Here is a 12,017-nt window from a genome sequence, read left to right on the forward strand (position 1 = left end):
CCTTAGCAGGAGGGCTCCTGATTACATACCTCTCCTGCTGCTGCTGCTGCTGGCTGTCCAGCAGCAGACTGAAGGTGGCTGCTGCTGTGCACAGGTATATAAAGGCTCAGAGCCTATTATGACACGCGCAGCCAGCGTTCCATTGCCACATTCCATCTACTGCAGGCAGGATACCTGGCTGGCTGAATGTCGCTGAGAAGCTCACAGAGACCGCCATAAGCAACAGTTTAACAGAATGCCACAGACTAATCAACCAAACTTTTTGGGTTGGGTTCTCTTTTATAGTCTGCAGGCATTAAATGAAAGAAGTCAGTGTTCCAGCAGAAGGAGACAACGTTTCAGAAAAGGCATTGTAGCAAACCAAAAAAGAAATTTTAAGCGCAGCAGAGTAACCAGCGCACATACCTGTTAGCTCAGGTGAGTTTAAAAGGCTGCTGTTGATAACAAGGGCATTTGCTAAATAGATGGTGTGTGTGCAACAATATACTGAAAGGTCAATTATATTGTGCAGCTTATCTCACCACCTGTAGTTATTTAGGTGAAAGCTCCAAAATGCTTGCCTAATATGTCTGTTTATCCAAAAGGAAGTAAAAAGGGAGAGCTAGAAAGATAGCATTGCATCACATTACATGGCAATGCAATGCACAGTTGCTGAAGTTGAACCAAAATGAGCTTGTAATCTGGCTTCTGCAACTTTGAACATGAAAAATCCAATGAGGAGAAGAAAAGCAAAGCCAAAGAGTCCATGCCAAAATCCGACAAACAAGCAAAATGAACAAAAAACATTGAATTCAATTCTTTCTGATTTTAGAAACTGCATTAAAGAAGGGGTGCACCGGTCCTGGAGATACTGCAATACCAGGTCAATGCGTGGAGTGGACAGAGCAAGCTCTTTTTCCATCTCCCTGTTCTAAAAATCCATTTAATATATGGTCCCCAGATAGGGGACGTATCAGATATTAAACTGATAAGAACAGATTTTTTTTTTTTTTTTTTTAAAACCTATTCAGGTTAAAATTAAAGTCCACTCCACAGTCCTCTTCTCCCCAAAGGGAGACAAGACGTGGACTCCAACTTAAATCATCATCAGGTTTTGGTACTTTTAATGTCAGAAAAAAAAATTACAAAAATACAACAATACTTACAAAGAAAGAAATGTTTCAGAACCTGAATGGATACCAAAAAAATAAAAATTAAATTATAACTGTATTAACAACAGTAATAACATCAAGTAAAATACTTGTAACCATTATCAAAAGCATGAACCCCAACCCAACTCAGAACCTTAAGGGACAAATCTTCAACCCTTGATGCTGAAAAAACTTGTTTCGATACACCATCTGGTATTCTATATTTCACACAAAAAACATTTTTATCTCTTATTAGTTCTTTCCTAACATTCTCTATAAGATAGTCCAAACGTTTCTCATCATACAACTTACGGTACAACCGGTTAAAATATTCTGCATTCTTTATAAACATAGGTTGTTGAAAAACAACTATATTTTCTTCCATTGCCACCTCCACTTCCTGTTCCTTTCTCTTTTCTTGCTTTTTAACCTTACCACGGCCAGTTCCCTGACTTACACCTCCCATTTCACTCTCTACCCTATCCCCCCAATCTACTCTTGTTTTCTCCATCTCCCTCTGCACTCCTACAGGTTTGCTTTCTTTTCCCTTTACCACCAACACCTTTTCTACACTTTCCTCCTTTCTCTCTACCAAAACCTTTTTAACCACTACCTCCTTCTCTTTATTTCTTTTCCTCTTTGGGCAATTCTTAAAAACATGCGTATCTTCCTGACACAAGTTGCACTTCCTCCGATCTTTACAATCCTTTGACTCATGATCACCTTTTTTGCAAAAACCACATACACCACCCGAACAATTTTCCTTTCCATGCCCGTATTGACGACAAACTCGACAAAAAGTGGGTATACCACTGAAAAAAATATCACCATTTATATTACCCAACTTAAACCTAGCTGGGGGAAGCAACACAGTCCCCTGCTCATCTTCTTTGAAACGGACCAAAAATTTCCACTTCGAAGTCCAAAAACCAAATTCATTATAAATCTTCCCTTTTGGTGTTACTGACAAACAAAAAAACTCCAAAAATGTAAGAACATCCTCTTCGTCCACCAATGGAGAGTACATTTTAACAATGATCCATTTATCTCTAACGGGGAAGTGTGGCATTACACTTATCCCCTCCATTCTTTTATCCTGGCTTGCAGTCATTTTCCTTAGATATCCTTCAAAAAAAACTTTGTCAACAAAAACTATATCATAAATACCCCTCCTGGGGTAGTCCATTATCGCCAACACTTCTTCTGTCTTCAAACCAAAAAGATCCACAAGAACTTGACTCATCACATACCTAAAATCCTTTTGATCTCGAAAGTTCTCCTGAACAACCAAACGAATAGAATTCTGCACCTTAGCGAATTCAGGCACATGATCTTCCTCTCCTTCATGTGATGCTGCAGACATCTTCTTCACAAACAGGTTCTCCTCTTCTCAATAGAAACCTTCAACACCGAAGTGCCAGGTAGATGATCGCCTCCCGTTGCCCGGGGACTAATCCGACTCCCTAATAGCAGCAGGGAGGTGAAGCCCTGCTGAAAAACAGAGCGATCCCCCCAGGCCAAGGAGCCGGGTACCCCGAGCACCTCTCAGCCAAGACCAAGGCAGCAGCCGCTAGATCACTGCACTTGATCTTAGCCAAAAGGCCGAGAAGCGATAACCAGAATTGGTTTCAAACTACGGAGCCACCCAAGGATCCTGAAAAGTCCATTTGTGGAGATGAGCTCCTGGACTCCCGTTAAGAAGACATGTTGTCAACCTCTAGATCCCTTACATGCCTGCACTTTTCGGCTTGCTGCTGCTGCAATCCACGCGTTTTAGATCTGCATAACTCCACCTCTTTAAACACAGCACCTTCACCCCCTGCTGTTCCCACCCGCCTCAACACCGTTGGAAGGGAGGAGAACCAATTAAGGCGGGGGGTGGGGTGGAACGAGCAGCTGTCTACCCTTAGCAGGAGGGCTCCTGATTACATACCTCTCCTGCTGCTGCTGCTGCTGGCTGTCCAGCAGCAGACTGAAGGTGGCTGCTGCTGTGCACAGGTATATAAAGGCTCAGAGCCTATTATGACACGCGCAGCCAGCGTTCCATTGCCACATTCCATCTACTGCAGGCAGGATACCTGGCTGGCTGAATGTCGCTGAGAAGCTCACAGAGACCGCCATAAGCAACAGTTTAACAGAATGCCACAGACTAATCAACCAAACTTTTTGGGTTGGGTTCTCTTTTATAGTCTGCAGGCATTAAATGAAAGAAGTCAGTGTTCCAGCAGAAGGAGACAACGTTTCAGAAAAGGCATTGTAGCAAACCAAAAAAGAAATTTTAAGCGCAGCAGAGTAACCAGCGCACATACCTGTTAGCTCAGGTGAGTTTAAAAGGCTGCTGTTGATAACAAGGGCATTTGCTAAATAGATGGTGTGTGTGCAACAATATACTGAAAGGTCAATTATATTGTGCAGCTTATCTCACCACCTGTAGTTATTTAGGTGAAAGCTCCAAAATGCTTGCCTAATATGTCTGTTTATCCAAAAGGAAGTAAAAAGGGAGAGCTAGAAAGATAGCATTGCATCACATTACATGGCAATGCAATGCACAGTTGCTGAAGTTGAACCAAAATGAGCTTGTAATCTGGCTTCTGCAACTTTGAACATGAAAAATCCAATGAGGAGAAGAAAAGCAAAGCCAAAGAGTCCATCCCAAAATCCGACAAACAAGCAAAATGAACAAAAAACATTGAATTCAATTCTTTCTGATTTTAGAAACTGCATTAAAGAAGGGGTGCACCGGTCCTGGAGATACTGCAATACCAGGTCAATGCGTGGAGTGGACAGAGCAAGCTCTTTTTCCATCTCCCTGTTCTAAAAATCCATTTAATATATGGTCCCCAGATAGGGGACGTATCAGATATTAAACTGATAAGAACAGATACTACACTTGATCTTAGCCAAAAGGCCGAGAAGCGATAACCAGAATTGGTTTCAAACTACGGAGCCACCCAAGGATCCTGAAAAGTCCATTTGTGGAGATGAGCTCCTGGACTCCCGTTAAGAAGACATGTTGTCAACCTCTAGATCCCTTACATGCCTGCACTTTTCGGCTTGCTGCTGCTGCAATCCACGCGTTTTAGATCTGCATAACTCCACCTCTTTAAACACAGCACCTTCACCCCCTGCTGTTCCCACCCGCCTCAACACCGTTGGAAGGGAGGAGAACCAATTAAGGCGGGGGGTGGGGTGGAACGAGCAGCTGTCTACCCTTAGCAGGAGGGCTCCTGATTACATACCTCTCCTGCTGCTGCTGCTGCTGGCTGTCCAGCAGCAGACTGAAGGTGGCTGCTGCTGTGCACAGGTATATAAAGGCTCAGAGCCTATTATGACACGCGCAGCCAGCGTTCCATTGCCACATTCCATCTACTGCAGGCAGGATACCTGGCTGGCTGAATGTCGCTGAGAAGCTCACAGAGACCGCCATAAGCAACAGTTTAACAGAATGCCACAGACTAATCATCCAAACTTTTTGGGTTGGGTTCTCTTTTATAGTCTGCAGGCATTAAATGAAAGAAGTCAGTGTTCCAGCAGAAGGAGACAACGTTTCAGAAAAGGCATTGTAGCAAACCAAAAAAGAAATTTTAAGCGCAGCAGAGTAACCAGCGCACATACCTGTTAGCTCAGGTGAGTTTAAAAGGCTGCTGTTGATAACAAGGGCATTTGCTAAATAGATGGTGTGTGTGCAACAATATACTGAAAGGTCAATTATATTGTGCAGCTTATCTCACCACCTGTAGTTATTTAGGTGAAAGCTCCAAAATGCTTGCCTAATATGTCTGTTTATCCAAAAGGAAGTAAAAAGGGAGAGCTAGAAAGATAGCATTGCATCACATTACATGGCAATGCAATGCACAGTTGCTGAAGTTGAACCAAAATGAGCTTGTAATCTGGCTTCTGCAACTTTGAACATGAAAAATCCAATGAGGAGAAGAAAAGCAAAGCCAAAGAGTCCATCCCAAAATCCGACAAACAAGCAAAATGAACAAAAAACATTGAATTCAATTCTTTCTGATTTTAGAAACTGCATTAAAGAAGGGGTGCACCGGTCCTGGAGATACTGCAATACCAGGTCAATGCGTGGAGTGGACAGAGCAAGCTCTTTTTCCATCTCCCTGTTCTAAAAATCCATTTAATATATGGTCCCCAGATAGGGGACGTATCAGATATTAAACTGATAAGAACAGATACTACACTTGATCTTAGCCAAAAGGCCGAGAAGCGATAACCAGAATTGGTTTCAAACTACGGAGCCACCCAAGGATCCTGAAAAGTCCATTTGTGGAGATGAGCTCCTGGACTCCCGTTAAGAAGACATGTTGTCAACCTCTAGATCCCTTACATGCCTGCACTTTTCGGCTTGCTGCTGCTGCAATCCACGCGTTTTAGATCTGCATAACTCCACCTCTTTAAACACAGCACCTTCACCCCCTGCTGTTCCCACCCGCCTCAACACCGTTGGAAGGGAGGAGAACCAATTAAGGCGGGGGGTGGGGTGGAACGAGCAGCTGTCTACCCTTAGCAGGAGGGCTCCTGATTACATACCTCTCCTGCTGCTGCTGCTGCTGGCTGTCCAGCAGCAGACTGAAGGTGGCTGCTGCTGTGCACAGGTATATAAAGGCTCAGAGCCTATTATGACACGCGCAGCCAGCGTTCCATTGCCACATTCCATCTACTGCAGGCAGGATACCTGGCTGGCTGAATGTCGCTGAGAAGCTCACAGAGACCGCCATAAGCAACAGTTTAACAGAATGCCACAGACTAATCAACCAAACTTTTTGGGTTGGGTTCTCTTTTATAGTCTGCAGGCATTAAATGAAAGAAGTCAGTGTTCCAGCAGAAGGAGACAACGTTTCAGAAAAGGCATTGTAGCAAACCAAAAAAGAAATTTTAAGCGCAGCAGAGTAACCAGCGCACATACCTGTTAGCTCAGGTGAGTTTAAAAGGCTGCTGTTGATAACAAGGGCATTTGCTAAATAGATGGTGTGTGTGCAACAATATACTGAAAGGTCAATTATATTGTGCAGCTTATCTCACCACCTGTAGTTATTTAGGTGAAAGCTCCAAAATGCTTGCCTAATATGTCTGTTTATCCAAAAGGAAGTAAAAAGGGAGAGCTAGAAAGATAGCATTGCATCACATTACATGGCAATGCAATGCACCGTTGCTGAAGTTGAACCAAAATGAGTTTGTAATCTGGCTTCTGCAACTTTGAACATGAAAAATCCAATGAGGAGAAGAAAAGCAAAGCCAAAGAGTCCATCCCAAAATCCGACAAACAAGCAAAATGAACAAAAAACATTGAATTCAATTCTTTCTGATTTTAGAAACTGCATTAAAGAAGGGGTGCACCGGTCCTGGAGATACTGCAATACCAGGTCAATGCGTGGAGTGGACAGAGCAAGCTCTTTTTCCATCTCCCTGTTCTAAAAATCCATTTAATATATGGTCCCCAGATAGGGAACGTATCAGATATTAAACTGATAAGAACAGATACTACACTTGATCTTAGCCAAAAGGCCGAGAAGCGATAACCAGAATTGGTTTCAAACTACAGAGCCACCCAAGGATCCTGAAAAGTCCATTTGTGGAGATGAGCTCCTGGACTCCCGTTAAGAAGACATGTTGTCAACCTCTAGATCCCTTACATGCCTGCACTTTTCGGCTTGCTGCTGCTGCAATCCACGCGTTTTAGATCTGCATAACTCCACCTCTTTAAACACAGCACCTTCACCCCCTGCTGTTCCCACCCGCCTCAACACCGTTGGAAAGGAGGAGAACCAATTAAGGCGGGGGGTGGGGTGGAACGAGCAGCTGTCTACCCTTAGCAGGAGGGCTCCTGATTACATACCTCTCCTGCTGCTGCTGCTGCTGGCTGTCCAGCAGCAGACTGAAGGTGGCTGCTGCTGTGCACAGGTATATAAAGGCTCAGAGCCTATTATGACACGCGCAGCCAGCGTTCCATTGCCACATTCCATCTACTGCAGGCAGGATACCTGGCTGGCTGAATGTCGCTGAGAAGCTCACAGAGACCGCCATAAGCAACAGTTTAACAGAATGCCACAGACTAATCAACCAAACTTTTTGGGTTGGGTTCTCTTTTATAGTCTGCAGGCATTAAATGAAAGAAGTCAGTGTTCCAGCAGAAGGAGACAACGTTTCAGAAAAGGCATTGTAGCAAACCAAAAAAGAAATTTTAAGCACAGCAGAGTAACCAGCGCACATACCTGTTAGCTCAGGTGAGTTTAAAAGGCTGCTGTTGATAACAAGGGCATTTGCTAAATAGATGGTGTGTGTGCAACAATATACTGAAAGGTCAATTATATTGTGCAGCTTATCTCACCACCTGTAGTTATTTAGGTGAAAGCTCCAAAATGCTTGCCTAATATGTCTGTTTATCCAAAAGGAAGTAAAAAGGGAGAGCTAGAAAGATAGCATTGCATCACATTACATGGCAATGCAATGCACAGTTGCTGAAGTTGAACCAAAATGAGCTTGTAATCTGGCTTCTGCAACTTTGAACATGAAAAATCCAATGAGGAGAAGAAAAGCAAAGCCAAAGAGTCCATCCCAAAATCCGACAAACAAGCAAAATGAACAAAAAACATTGAATTCAATTCTTTCTGATTTTAGAAACTGCATTAAAGAAGGGGTGCACCGGTCCTGGAGATACTGCAATACCAGGTCAATGCGTGGAGTGGACAGAGCAAGCTCTTTTTCCATCTCCCTGTTCTAAAAATCCATTTAATATATGGTCCCCAGATAGGGGACGTATCAGATATTAAACTGATAAGAACAGATTTTTTGATTGAAGCTGCATCCAAGGCACTGAAAAATGTGACCGAAGTCACACCAAAACAGCGCACGAGGCGAGGATTCATGTGGACCCTTCCCGGAGGAGAGGGTCCCCAATAAACCATCCCCATCCCTCCGAGCCAGAAGGCCACAGCGAGGGTCAGGGATCTCCGATGCTCTCCCTAGCCGAAGCCGGAGAAGAGCCGTTTTCGTGCTCCCAGCTTCCATCTAGGCTGCCACCCTAGTGGAGCTGGAGCCTGTGTTGGTTTCTCAGCCCAAAGCTGACCGGACCTCCGACCGGGTTTATAAAAATTCCCCTTCCTAGCCCGGAGGCCAGGAATAGGGGGGGTTGCTCAGAAAGTATGATTGGCAAAGGTGCGGCGTGCAACGAAGCCAAGTCTTTCTGGGGTTCCCAGTCCCAGTAAGCTTGGACTCCCACCAGGGCGCCTACTCCTGGGGCACATTGCTCCAAAGCCCTCACACTTACCCAGCCTAGTGACTTCGATCCTGGAGGGCCATGTTTTCCATCAGATAACTCTATGAGCCACCTGGCGTACTAACAAGTGCACCAAACCAGTGTGTAATATGCATCAATTTACTAGGGCAGCCCAAGGACAAAACTGCCTTTTCAAAAGATACTACACTTGATCTTAGCCAAAAGGCCGAGAAGCGATAACCAGAATTGGTTTCAAACTACGGAGCCACCCAAGGATCCTGAAAAGTCCATTTGTGGAGATGAGCTCCTGGACTCCCGTTAAGAAGACATGTTGTCAACCTCTAGATCCCTTACATGCCTGCACTTTTCGGCTTGCTGCTGCTGCAATCCACGCGTTTTAGATCTGCATAACTCCACCTCTTTAAACACAGCACCTTCACCCCCTGCTGTTCCCACCCGCCTCAACACCGTTGGAAGGGAGGAGAACCAATTAAGGCGGGGGGTGGGGTGGAACGAGCAGCTGTCTACCCTTAGCAGGAGGGCTCCTGATTACATACCTCTCCTGCTGCTGCTGCTGCTGGCTGTCCAGCAGCTGACTGAAGGTGGCTGCTGCTGTGCACAGGTATATAAAGGCTCAGAGCCTATTATGACACGCGCAGCCAGCGTTCCATTGCCACATTCCATCTACTGCAGGCAGGATACCTGGCTGGCTGAATGTCGCTGAGAAGCTCACAGAGACCGCCATAAGCAACAGTTTAACAGAATGCCACAGACTAATCAACCAAACTTTTTGGGTTGGGTTCTCTTTTATAGTCTGCAGGCATTAAATGAAAGAAGTCAGTGTTCCAGCAGAAGGAGACAACGTTTCAGAAAAGGCATTGTAGCAAACCAAAAAAGAAATTTTAAGCGCAGCAGAGTAACCAGCGCACATACCTGTTAGCTCAGGTGAGTTTAAAAGGCTGCTGTTGATAACAAGGGCATTTGCTAAATAGATGGTGTGTGTGCAACAATATACTGAAAGGTCAATTATATTGTGCAGCTTATCTCACCACCTGTAGTTATTTAGGTGAAAGCTCCAAAATGCTTGCCTAATATGTCTGTTTATCCAAAAGGAAGTAAAAAGGGAGAGCTAGAAAGATAGCATTGCATCACATTACATGGCAATGCAATGCACAGTTGCTGAAGTTGAACCAAAATGAGCTTGTAATCTGGCTTCTGCAACTTTGAACATGAAAAATCCAATGAGGAGAAGAAAAGCAAAGCCAAAGAGTCCATCCCAAAATCCGACAAACAAGCAAAATGAACAAAAAACATTGAATTCAATTCTTTCTGATTTTAGAAACTGCATTAAAGAAGGGGTGCACCGGTCCTGGAGATACTGCAATACCAGGTCAATGCGTGGAGTGGACAGAGCAAGCTCTTTTTCCATCTCCCTGTTCTAAAAATCCATTTAATATATGGTCCCCAGATAGGGGACGTATCAGATATTAAACTGATAAGAACAGATACTACACTTGATCTTAGCCAAAAGGCCGAGAAGCGATAACCAGAATTGGTTTCAAACTACGGAGCCACCCAAGGATCCTGAAAAGTCCATTTGTGGAGATGAGCTCCTGGACTCCCGTTAAGAAGACATGTTGTCAACCTCTAGATCCCTTACATGCCTGCACTTTTCGGCTTGCTGCTGCTGCAATCCACGCGTTTTAGATCTGCATAACTCCACCTCTTTAAACACAGCACCTTCACCCCCTGCTGTTCCCACCCGCCTCAACACCGTTGGAAGGGAGGAGAACCAATTAAGGCGGGGGGTGGGGTGGAACGAGCAGCTGTCTACCCTTAGCAGGAGGGCTCCTGATTACATACCTCTCCTGCTGCTGCTGCTGCTGGCTGTCCAGCAGCAGACTGAAGGTGGCTGCTGCTGTGCACAGGTATATAAAGGCTCAGAGCCTATTATGACACGCGCAGCCAGCGTTCCATTGCCACATTCCATCTACTGCAGGCAGGATACCTGGCTGGCTGAATGTCGCTGAGAAGCTCACAGAGACCGCCATAAGCAACAGTTTAACAGAATGCCACAGACTAATCAACCAAACTTTTTGGGTTGGGTTCTCTTTTATAGTCTGCAGGCATTAAATGAAAGAAGTCAGTGTTCCAGCAGAAGGAGACAACGTTTCAGAAAAGGCATTGTAGCAAACCAAAAAAGAAATTTTAAGCGCAGCAGAGTAACCAGCGCACATACCTGTTAGCTCAGGTGAGTTTAAAAGGCTGCTGTTGATAACAAGGGCATTTGCTAAATAGATGGTGTGTGTGCAACAATATACTGAAAGGTCAATTATATTGTGCAGCTTATCTCACCACCTGTAGTTATTTAGGTGAAAGCTCCAAAATGCTTGCCTAATATGTCTGTTTATCCAAAAGGAAGTAAAAAGGGAGAGCTAGAAAGATAGCATTGCATCACATTACATGGCAATGCAATGCACAGTTGCTGAAGTTGAACCAAAATGAGCTTGTAATCTGGCTTCTGCAACTTTGAACATGAAAAATCCAATGAGGAGAAGAAAAGCAAAGCCAAAGAGTCCATCCCAAAATCCGACAAACAAGCAAAATGAACAAAAAACATTGAATTCAATTCTTTCTGATTTTAGAAACTGCATTAAAGAAGGGGTGCACCGGTCCTGGAGATACTGCAATACCAGGTCAATGCGTGGAGTGGACAGAGCAAGCTCTTTTTCCATCTCCCTGTTCTAAAAATCCATTTAATATATGGTCCCCAGATAGGGGACGTATCAGATATTAAACTGATAAGAACAGATACTACACTTGATCTTAGCCAAAAGGCCGAGAAGCGATAACCAGAATTGGTTTCAAACTACGGAGCCACCCAAGGATCCTGAAAAGTCCATTTGTGGAGATGAGCTCCTGGACTCCCGTTAAGAAGACATGTTGTCAACCTCTAGATCCCTTACATGCCTGCACTTTTCGGCTTGCTGCTGCTGCAATCCACGCGTTTTAGATCTGCATAACTCCACCTCTTTAAACACAGCACCTTCACCCCCTGCTGTTCCCACCCGCCTCAACACCGTTGGAAGGGAGGAGAACCAATTAAGGCGGGGGGTGGGGTGGAACGAGCAGCTGTCTACCCTTAGCAGGAGGGCTCCTGATTACATACCTCTCCTGCTGCTGCTGCTGCTGGCTGTCCAGCAGCAGACTGAAGGTGGCTGCTGCTGTGCACAGGTATATAAAGGCTCAGAGCCTATTATGACACGCGCAGCCAGCGTTCCATTGCCACATTCCATCTACTGCAGGCAGGATACCTGGCTGGCTGAATGTCGCTGAGAAGCTCACAGAGACCGCCATAAGCAACAGTTTAACAGAATGCCACAGACTAATCAACCAAACTTTTTGGGTTGGGTTCTCTTTTATAGTCTGCAGGCATTAAATGAAAGAAGTCAGTGTTCCAGCAGAAGGAGACAACGTTTCAGAAAAGGCATTGTAGCAAACCAAAAAAGAAATTTTAAGCGCAGCAGAGTAACCAGCGCACATACCTGTTAGCTCAGGTGAGTTTAAAAGGCTGCTGTTGATAACAAGGGCATTTGCTAAATAGCTGGTGTGTGTGCAACAATATACTGAAAGGTCAATTATATTGTGCAGCTTAT

The 12,017-nt window shown here is 44.6% G+C and overlaps 6 non-coding genes and 2 pseudogenes across 6 annotated transcripts; all 8 read right to left on the reverse strand.

Moving 5' to 3' along the window:
* Positions 1-825: 825 nt before the first annotated feature.
* On the reverse strand, positions 826-1,006 carry LOC141193635 (U2 spliceosomal RNA; annotated as a pseudogene).
* A 2,853-nt stretch (positions 1,007-3,859) lies between these two features.
* Positions 3,860-4,050, reverse strand: LOC141193861 (U2 spliceosomal RNA). The gene has a single exon (XR_012266667.1). It is a non-coding gene; the product is annotated as a U2 spliceosomal RNA (small nuclear RNA).
* Positions 4,051-5,165: 1,115 nt separating this feature from the next.
* LOC141193863 (U2 spliceosomal RNA) lies at positions 5,166-5,356 on the reverse strand. The gene has a single exon (XR_012266669.1). It is a non-coding gene; the product is annotated as a U2 spliceosomal RNA (small nuclear RNA).
* Positions 5,357-6,471: 1,115 nt separating this feature from the next.
* On the reverse strand, positions 6,472-6,662 carry LOC141194259 (U2 spliceosomal RNA). The gene has a single exon (XR_012267046.1). It is a non-coding gene; the product is annotated as a U2 spliceosomal RNA (small nuclear RNA).
* Positions 6,663-7,777: 1,115 nt separating this feature from the next.
* Positions 7,778-7,959, reverse strand: LOC141193602 (U2 spliceosomal RNA). Its single transcript, XR_012266508.1, has one exon. It is a non-coding gene; the product is annotated as a U2 spliceosomal RNA (small nuclear RNA).
* A 524-nt stretch (positions 7,960-8,483) lies between these two features.
* On the reverse strand, positions 8,484-8,599 carry LOC141193754 (U2 spliceosomal RNA; annotated as a pseudogene).
* Positions 8,600-9,714: 1,115 nt separating this feature from the next.
* Positions 9,715-9,905, reverse strand: LOC141193864 (U2 spliceosomal RNA). Its single transcript, XR_012266670.1, has one exon. It is a non-coding gene; the product is annotated as a U2 spliceosomal RNA (small nuclear RNA).
* Positions 9,906-11,020: 1,115 nt separating this feature from the next.
* On the reverse strand, positions 11,021-11,211 carry LOC141193865 (U2 spliceosomal RNA). Its single transcript, XR_012266671.1, has one exon. It is a non-coding gene; the product is annotated as a U2 spliceosomal RNA (small nuclear RNA).
* Between the last annotated feature and the right edge of the window lie 806 nt (positions 11,212-12,017).

This window comes from Phyllobates terribilis, unplaced genomic scaffold (genome assembly GCF_046119375.1).
Source record: "Phyllobates terribilis strain yellow unplaced genomic scaffold, ASM4611937v1 Scaffold_66__1_contigs__length_7565176, whole genome shotgun sequence".
Classification (NCBI taxonomy): domain Eukaryota; kingdom Metazoa; phylum Chordata; class Amphibia; order Anura; family Dendrobatidae; genus Phyllobates; species Phyllobates terribilis.